Raw genomic sequence first — 10,165 nt, 5'->3', positions numbered from 1 at the left:
GTGTGAGGTTATGATTGCAGGTTTGGAATTGGCTCGGAGTCTGGGGGCCGAAATAATCGAAGCAAAATGCGACTCTCTCTTGGTCGTTAACCAAGTAAATGGCGTCTTCGAGGTCAAAGATGAATGTATGCAAAGATATTTGGAGAAAACTTAGGTGATACTATACTGGCTTAAAGATTGGACCATGCAGCATGTACCCCGAGAGCAGAATAATGAAGCCGATGCATTGGCCAATTTGGGCTCTTCGGTCGAAGCGGAGGAAATCAACCCCGGTATCATAGTGCAGTTGATGAATTTGGCGGTAGAAAACGTGCAGGCCGAGATAAACACAATGGGTCTAACTTAGGATTGGTGCAACAGATACATCGACTACTTGCAAAATGAGAAGCTTCCGAGCGACCCAAAAGAATCACAATCACTCAGGACCAAAGCAGCATGGTTCTGCTTCATAGACGGTCAATTGTATCGACGGTCCTTCTTCGGACCCCTAGCCAAGTGCTTGGGTCCCGGAGAGACAAATTATGTGATGAGAGAAGTCCCACGAGTACTGCGGTAATCACTCCGGTCGAGAGCCTTGGTTAAAAAAATCATCGAGCCGGTTATTACTTTGAACCGGATGGAGGATGATGCGAAGAATTTTGTCCGAAAAATGTGACGGGTGTCAAAGGCATGCCCCGATGATTCATCAACCCGGGGAGTTGTTGCACCCGGTGATATCACCTTGGCCGTTCATTAAGTGGGGAATGAACATCGTTGGTCCTTTGCCATGGGCTCCAGGTAAGGCTCGTTTCATTTAGTTTATGACTGATTATTTTTCAAAATGGGTTGAAGCGCAGGCCTTCGAAAAGATTAGGGAAAGGGAGGTTATTGACTTCATATGAGACCATATTATCTGTCGTTTTGGCATCCTAACCAAAATAACTTGTGATAAAGGCCCCCAGTTCATTAACAGCAAGGTCAATAATTTCCTCGAAGGGTTGAAGATCAAGAAGATTGTATCGACTCCGTATCACCCGAGTGCAAATGGACAGGAGGAATCCACGAACAAAATAATAATTCAAAATCTAAGGAAAAGACTCGAAACATCGAAATATCAATGGAGGGAAGTGCTACCGGAGGTATTATGGGCTTACAGAATGGCGTCAAAATCAAGGACGGGAGAAACACCTTTCTCGTTGGTCTACGGGGCCAAAGCTCTGGTTCCCGTAAAAATTGGCGAACCGAGTCTCCGATTCAAATATGCCACCAACGGGTCCAACGAGGAGGCCATGACCGTAAAACTCGACCTGGCGGATGAACAACCCGAAAATGCGCTGGTACGTTAGCAGCTCAAAAATAGAGAATGCAGAGGTACTATAACCGGAGGGCCAATTTTTGCCATTTCCAAGTTGAGGACTTGGTACTCCGAAAAGTTAATTTGAACACCAAGAATCCTAATGACGGGAAGTTGGGTCCGAACTGGGAAGGGCCGTACAAGATAACCGGAATAACGGGCAAAGGATCGTACCAGCTGGAATCCATGGACGGACAACGGTTGTGCAATAACTGGAATGTGGCTCATTTGAAGAGATACTATTGCTAAGGTATGGATGCCTGCCCTAGTTATCATCTTTTATTAACCTATCCTTTTTGCAGAAGTAGTACCGAATAAAGTTAGGTCTGAAAACACGTGTTGCACTCTTTTTCTTAGTACGGTTTTGTCCCGAAGTGGGTTTTCCGACAAGGTTTTTAATGAGGCAATAAGTACAATGTGTTACTTTATGAAAACGAGGCAAAGTGCCCGGGAACGAAGGGTCTACCCCATGAGTGAGGACTTGATAATGCTTACCCGATCATGCAGCTCGGATAAACACTAAGGGACTATCATACTCACATCGAGGTTTATCCCGGAAAGGTAGAATGAGTTCAATTCACTAAAGCAGATGAAGAAACACTGTAAAGTGCTACCCCGAATAGGTCCTCGAAATTTTGTTTCTCCATTTTTGTCTAATCCCGGACCTTCTGTATAAGGCTTCGATGTAAGGACCAAACGATCAAAAATGAATCGTGTCCACTTAGTATTTGCTACGGCAAAAACAAAAGGAAACGGATGAAGTCTTTATTATGTACGTGCAAATACTTGCAATAAAGAAAAAGTTATGAAATATTCGTCTCGGACATGTCTTTTTGTTAAATACTCTATACCAGGGACTACCGTCGAAATTCGACTTCTTTTTAATAAATACCCTATACCGGGGACTGCCATCAAAATTCGGCAAAGGCAACAAGGTCACGTTGAGCCGAGCCAACATCTTTTAACACCCTCGAATAGGGATTGCCGTCTCGAAATTTGACAAGCAGGGATTCAGGTATTCGAACCTAATCTATTATAAGTAAGCGGTCGAAAAAGGTTCGAATAATATAAAAACCTCGGCCCAAAATGCCTAACGTGATTCGGAGACGTACAATTTACGAAGCATAAATAAGCCCCGCGATCAAATCACTCGATCAAATTACTCGATCAAATCACTCGATCAAGTTGCTTGATCAAATCACTCTATCAAATTACTCGATCAAATAACTCGATCAAATCCTCGGTCAAAAACGTCCCGAACGAAGAGAAAAGCCAACACTTAAGATAGGCACGATTTGAAAAAAAGAGGTGACCCCGAACCTTTGATTATTCCTAATGGGGTAATCGATTAAGGCAAAAGTCATAACAAGCATTCGGATAAAAGAATGAAGAAAACAACCAAAAGGGAAATACGCATTTCATATATAAAGCTAAGTCTTTACATTTGGACTTTCCACAAGTCAAAAAGCAAAAAACAAAATAAAGGCTCGTGCAGGCCCTGATCTACCCGGTATGGTTGGAACCGGAGTTCTCAGAAACCGTACGCTCGGAATCATCAGACTCAGCATCAAGAGATTTCTTGGCCTTCTCCTTGATTTCCTTGGCTTCGAGTAACCGAGCCTGGAGGTCCCCTTATCCTTTTTGGGCCTGTTCGAGGGTAACCCTCCGGGATTTTCACCGCTCATACTCGACCAAAATCGTAGAACGAGCCTCGGCAATCTCCATATTCTTAAGAGACTCTTCCAAGTAGGCCTCGTCTTTTTCCAATTTTGCCGCTAGTTCGGATCTCTCTTCGAGAAGAACTGTTTGAATTTAGTTAGCCGACTCAAGCTAGGCCTGAAGCACGTCATTGGCCTCGGCTGCCTCCTCAAACTTGCTCTTGAGCTCGTCACTAATCCGGGCTCGAGCCTCGGCCTTTTGTTCGACCACCCTCAACTTATCCTTGTCATTAGTACTCTCGGATTCAAGCTGCCAATGCCTTTCTGCCATCGTCACGGCATCGGCCTTGACCGAATCAAGTTTATTTCGAAATTGGAAAATAGTGGCCTCGAGTTCACCGAGCCTTGAAATGAAATGGACATTGTCTTCGTTAAGGCCGACATTATCCGCTTCAAGGAGCCGGTTCTTTTCAACCATATCGGCCAACTAAGCCTTCAAGCGAAGATTTTCGGCCTTTGCCGCCTCGAGCTCAGGTTGAAGGTTGGAAAAAGCAGCGGCCTGGCTCAACTGGTCTTCTTTTTCCTGCAGGAAGAGTTGGTACTTCTCCGTTTATCGACCCTGGGCATCCAGCTGGCCCTTCAAGTCATCAACCTCGTGTTGGGCTCGGACAAAGCCCTCATTAACGAGCACAACACTCTGCAAAAGATGAAACGAAATTAAGTTAAGGAATTGAATAAACGGAGTGGAAAATCGCACATCAATAGTATGTGAGGATGAACGTAGAATTTACCGGTTGCACGTCGTACGATGCTTCGTTAATAAAAGCAACGCCAAGGAACCCCGGCCATCTTCTCCTTGTCAGAATCTGAAATAAGGGGCCTTAGATAACTTGCGATCCCCACAGGATGGGATAAAAAACTACAATCCTCGGGGACGATGATCACCGCTGACCTCATCCTCCTCGGCTCTACACTAGGGGCTGGGAAAATACCTACAAGGTTGTTCCTCGCACCCGTTTCTGTGGATCAGCTAGCCGCCCTCGTAGCCCGAGGAATGGGAAGATGGTCAAACCCGGCAGCCTCCCCGGTTGCTGGAGGGGTATCCGAGAACATGTCATCGAGGTTATCAGACCTCGGTGCAGGAGTAGAAGAAGCCGGAACAACTCTAGCAGCCTCGGTAGGAGTAGGGGCCTCGGATGTAGTAGCTTGGTCACCATCGGGCAGTGGGCTGGTATCCATTATAGCCTCGGTATCGGAGGCCGACTCTGCTCTTTGTTCGGCCTCAATATCCGAAGATGGCCCGGATCTCCTAGGCCTTTTCAAGGGAGCCTCTTCGGGTGAAGCATTACCTAAAATGTCAATGAATTCAATTGACCTTAGAGGAATTAGAAAAAGAACATCTTCTTCCCCACCTGTGTGCAGAGCCGGAATGGAAGGCCCTCCCCCAGTTGTAGGTAAGGGCGGAATAGTAATTTTCTCCTCCGGAACAGAGGCGACGGAGGGGCCCTCACCAACCCTTCGAATAAGAATGTCGGGCTCTGTTTCATCCCTCAGGGTCCGAACAACAATCCTCGCCCTTTTTTTTGGTTTCTGCCCTTTGGCCGAGGGCTTTCTCTATCTCTTATCAGCTGCAGCAATGAGCCGGGATGACCCTGTCGTATCAAATTCAGGAGCCGGTGCAGCAGGATCGGCCGTTGATTCGGGTCTCGGCTCCACCGAGCCCTTGGGCAAGCCTGAATACCGAAGGAGTTAGAAAAAGAAAAGGGGAGAATTCAGTAAATACCGAATCAAGGAGAAGATTACCGTGATTTTGGGCAACCCATCGACCACGCGATAGGTCCCCTCATGTCCGTTTTTCATGAGGTTATTAGCTAAGGATTGCTCCAACCTACTCCGTAAGGTTCTGAACAGCTGAAGGTATCCCATGCCTCGGCTAAAAAAAAAAAAAAAAAGAGAGAGAAATCATATATGTATGTAACGGAGCAAATTTTGACAAAGCGTGGAGGAAGGATAATTATAGAAGGGAGAACTGAAACTTACGTCTATCGTTCCACTTCTCCGTAAAGGGCATGTGATCGGCTGGAATAATGTCCGTAGTCCTTACCCGAACATAACTTTCCAGCCATCCTCGATCTCTATCCTTGTCGAGTTTGGAAAACTTCGAGTTCTGACCTCACTTGGCGACCTTTATCACGCCCCCTCAGAAGATTCTCAGAGAATACAACCAGATGAAGTGCGCCAACGTGAATTTCCTGTTAACGTTATTGGCCAGTAAGCAGAGGCAGGCCACGGTCCTCCAGATAATCGGCCCGATTTGGGCCAAGGTTACGTTGTACGTCCGGCACATCTCCAAAATAATCGGATCAATTGGAGGATCGAGTTTGAGCGTGAACGGATACGTGTAAACGTATAGGAAACCTTCTCTGTGATCGGTAATGGACTCGTCGGGTCCGGGGGCGAACACTTGCACCAGATGCTTATCCCGTCCATATTCTTCCCGGACCCGAGGTAGGAGATCCTCCGTAATAGATGAAGGGTATCGCCTTACGTCGTAACCCTTATCCGTGACTGGAGATGGTTTCTCGACGTCAAATTCATGGTTGTAATTGGGTTTGGACGGTATTATGTCCATAGCAGTCGGTTCCACGAAGGTTTTACCTTTGGGCTGTGAAACAAGCTCGGCCCCCGAAGAAGAAACCGAGGGAATGTCCAGGGAAACAGATTCAGTGTTGGCAGACATTTTGAGGATGGATGTGAGAATTTGGGAATTTGAAGTGGCTGATGAAAATTTCATGACAAGAACGAAACAATGAAAGAATAAATATTAGGAATGGAGAGCCAATTCAATCTTTGATGCAAGAAACTTTCGAAGACAGTTAGCAAACAAGAAGATAGCAAAGAGGCTTTCACGATCAAGAAGCAAGAAGAAGAGAATGTGAAGTGAAAGAGAGTGAAAATGAAAAAATGAATCTGTTGTGAGCCTTATATAGGCGTTGAAATGCAGCAGTTACAGACAGTGGTCAATCGAGAAATGACACCTGTCCCACATTTAATGCGACGTGATATGAAGAGATGTGGGTTTAGGCCGTTCCCGAGGTCGACCACTTGGGGCGAGACACATGGCCAATATCAGAAGGACGTGACATAACTGTTCCCGCCAAATTTGAAGATAAGAGCGAGCTTATGGAACCACCGATTTTGTGACTTATCCACTTCCCGTTACTCCGGTAAAACTACGCTCCGAAAAGTGTGGGGACTATCTGTATACGATAAAAATCAGGTCAATTTTTGACCGGTTAACTCGGAGACGAGGGTATGACCAAATGAGCACGAGTGTGTTCGATTTTTTCTTCATACCAAGGTATCGCGTCGGATGCAATTGACCCGAGACAGGGAAAGCGTGTCCGTTGGTCCGGTTAGCCGGTCCAAGATCATCGTGGCCATTTGTCCGAATAGCCGTTGCGAAGCTGCCACGCATCAGAAACCGTTCTGCCATTTTGTACTGACAAACGTACAGGTGTCAGACTGTACGGTCCTACCTTATCCTTTTAGGTTTTCTTTATTCAAAAAGGCTTTTGTATTGTATTCAAGGCCCATGAGTCATACCTATAAATAGAGGACATTTTTCCACTTTTGGGGGTTAGCTTTTCAGATCTAGAACATTGTAATAGCAAAATATATAAAAGCTCTCTCTCTCTCTCTCTCTCTCTGATTCTGGTCCGAATCTGCAGTGTTCTTTTAACTCCATTCATCCGTTTAATATAATACATTGCCTAGCATATATATTCAGTTTAAATCACCAATCTCAATATACTTAACTCACAAAAGATTAGCGCATATATATATATATATAAACAAATCCACACGCATTTCGTACCAATCAAAAATAGATTAAAGTCCCACATATCCTATACCTCACTTATAAATTCAATTGTTACCGAATTTAGGGGTAAACACATATACTTAAGAAACTATCTATTTGATCCCAATAGAGTTTTTAGGTTTTTGCATAAACATCGTTTCATCTTAGAATTAGTGGGATATGTAAATATGTTTATCGAATGGTAAGACAAAACTAATTAAAAGAAGAGTCATATGCCTTTACTATTTTGTACGCATAGTATTTCCTTCTTCTTTTTTTAATATTATCCGCGCATTGCACTGGTACGTAATCTAGTAAATTTTTCAAAAATTAAGGAAAAAAGAAGAAAAACATTAAGCTGAGTACATAACTCTTACATTGTGAAGAACATATAATCTAATCTAAATCACGAAAAGGAGAAAAGAACAAGGCATAGCTCATGAAGATTGGGAAGGTAAGCGATGGAGAGAATGAAATTTAAAATTTCAACTGTAAAATCTTACTCCATTTCCATTTACGTGACTTGTTTAATTTGATATTGATCTAAATAAAGATATTAAATATGCCATGAAATTTATGTTACTAGAAATTGAATTATTAAAGGTAAAATATAAAATTTAAATTTAAATTATTTCTAAATATAGAAAAATTTACATTCTTCTTGGAACAACCCAACAAGAAAATATAATCCCAGATAAAATGGAATAGAGGAAGTAATATTTTGATGATTGGTATAAAGGGCATTGTACCCATTTGAAAAGTCCATAGTCCCTAAATATTTTCTAAGGTGAACTAATAATGTTATAATATCGGATTAACTCTTGCCCCGGTTTCCAAATTTGATCATTATATTTACCTTTTGCTTTCTTTCCTCAATATTATTACTTTATTTAAACCCCCAAGAGCCCTTACAAAAGAAGAATACCAAAAGTTTGCATCCCTTCCTGGTAGTAAAGAAGCTTTGCACTTACAAAAGTTTCTCAACATCTTTTTAAGGTTTGATCTGCACACACTTGCACCTTTATAATTATACTTTTCCATTTTGTGCCTTATTTGTTTGTTTGTGTTCCTAATGGGTGACGAGCAAGAAAAAGTTTCTAATTTTCTCTTGATATATTCATTTATTTGAAATTTAGCGCTAGTTTTTTTGTTTATGTCCTCTACATTTTCATAGATTATCTTCTGTCTCTCTGCCTTCCTTTAGTAAACATCTTATCTAGTTGGAGATGGAAGATGGAGGATTGAAGAAAAATACAAACATCTCCGTCCCAAGGTATGTATGTATGTGTTGATCATAAAACCAACAAAGTGGAGCATTGAAGAAAAAAGATAGCAGGAAGTTTAGATTCATATATATTGGACCATAGGAGTTTATTTCTTTTAAGGGTTTACTCCTTTCTTTTAAGGGTTTAAGTAAACATACAATGGAGATGCTTTTTTCTCTATTTTCAGTTTTCTTTTTGTTTTACGATTTCACCCATAAAAGAAAATGGGGATACCATGAACTTCTCAAAATGTATTGAATGTCCATTATACCTTTCGTCAAATATTAGTAATATTCAAGGGTTAGAATTCTTGATTTAATTCATTCTTCAAATAACAAATGTTAAGCTTCCCAGCAGTTGCTACTACTTCTTTCTTCGTAGTCTAACTGTTGATCAGCTTACTGTTTTTCTTCTCTTTCTTTGGCTTATCTTTTTTTAATTTATTTGTTAAGCTTGTTAATCATACATTTGTATATATACATAAATAAATTCGTTGTGTGTTGCCAATGAAGGAATGCTATTTAATTTTCCATGTTATATTAAATTCCTTTTTTCACATTATCTCTTTTATAATTAGTTGCTATTTACCTCACAGTATCATTAATTATTAATTAGAGAAAAATAAAGCATAGTTAATTCAAGATACTTGTTTTTCGGTGAAAACGTGTCAGTACGGAATGCCAGTTAGAGATTTGTTTTAATAGGGTTTGAAGACAAGCGGATTGAATCTGATCCCGAAAACCCCTCCAAGAGTCCGGTTATGGTTTGTAGGCTATGTAAATAACAATGGATATAATGATCACGAAGAAAAATAAAGAATAAGTATATGATAATTATCCACAAGAATGGTTCTTGCAAGAATAAAACTTAGAGAGAAAAAGATGGTTAGGGTTACAAAAATATTGAGTATCAAGATGATGATGCCTCCCTTCTTTCCTGAGCTATCCTTATATAATCCAAAATGAGACTTTTCTACCCTAAGGCAAGGGTGATGTGACGTGTCTGCGGTACCCACGTGGGTCTGTGCGGCGGCGCTCTGATACTGATTTAACCTCAATTCGTAGGAATGGAGAACAGTTGTACATATCCACCGGTTCCCCCCAAATGTCCGGGAATCCTTGAATATCCGACTGCTCAAGTGCCCTCCGGATATAGGTTTTACCAATGCAGATAGTCTCCCACCTTCGAGGGTCTTTATTTCATAAGCCCCGGAAGTGGAAGAGTTTGTGCTTTTCTGATTCCACGTGGGAAACTTTTTCGAAACGTTGTAACACTTTCTCGGGATTCGACGCCCTATCAAAAATTCGGTAAATGTGCCCCTTCGCTTATTCAGCGATGTCTTTTCAGTGGCAGTGATTGACATTTTAAGAGCAGTCACGCCACTTCGCCAATCGAGGCTAATGATTACCACCTCCACTATTTAAACCGCAAGTTCAGCCACTTACTTTCCTTACGAACTCTCAAAACTCTATTGCCCTAAATTCTCAATAATTTCTTACCGTCTTCTGCTTCCAACTCCCCATTCTCCTGTTCCTCAAAAAACATGTCTACCTCTTCATCTTTCTCCGAACATCAAACCCAGAACAACTGGATAGGGCTTTTAACACCACTTCCCATCATGGAGACCTCGGCTCGACTTCATATGATACCCAAGAAATCGATTTAGGATCACATACCACTGATATCATTCCCTCGATCTTCAATTTTTCCAAGGACTTCTGCCCCAGTCATCAACTAGAATCTGTACATGGAATATGTTCCTTGATTACTGATTCCTTCCTTCACCAAGTGGGTCTTGACTACTAATGGGGACCTGAGGTTAAGGTTTCCCCACCTCCTGAGAATGTTAATATTTCTCTGTACTCTGCCAATATGTCCATGGTCTATACATATACTTTCACCATCGGTTTCTCTCTTCCTGTTCATGAGGTGATTGAGGCATTCTGCCGCCACTATCAAGTTTGTGTTGGGACAATTGGCGCCTCAAATATGGAGGATAGTCCAATGTATCCAACATCTAGCTGACCTAGCCAGACTCCCCTTTACT

Source organism: Lycium ferocissimum, chromosome 9, assembly GCF_029784015.1.
Source record: "Lycium ferocissimum isolate CSIRO_LF1 chromosome 9, AGI_CSIRO_Lferr_CH_V1, whole genome shotgun sequence".
Classification (NCBI taxonomy): Eukaryota; Viridiplantae; Streptophyta; class Magnoliopsida; order Solanales; family Solanaceae; genus Lycium; species Lycium ferocissimum.
This window is presented reverse-complemented; position numbering follows the sequence as displayed.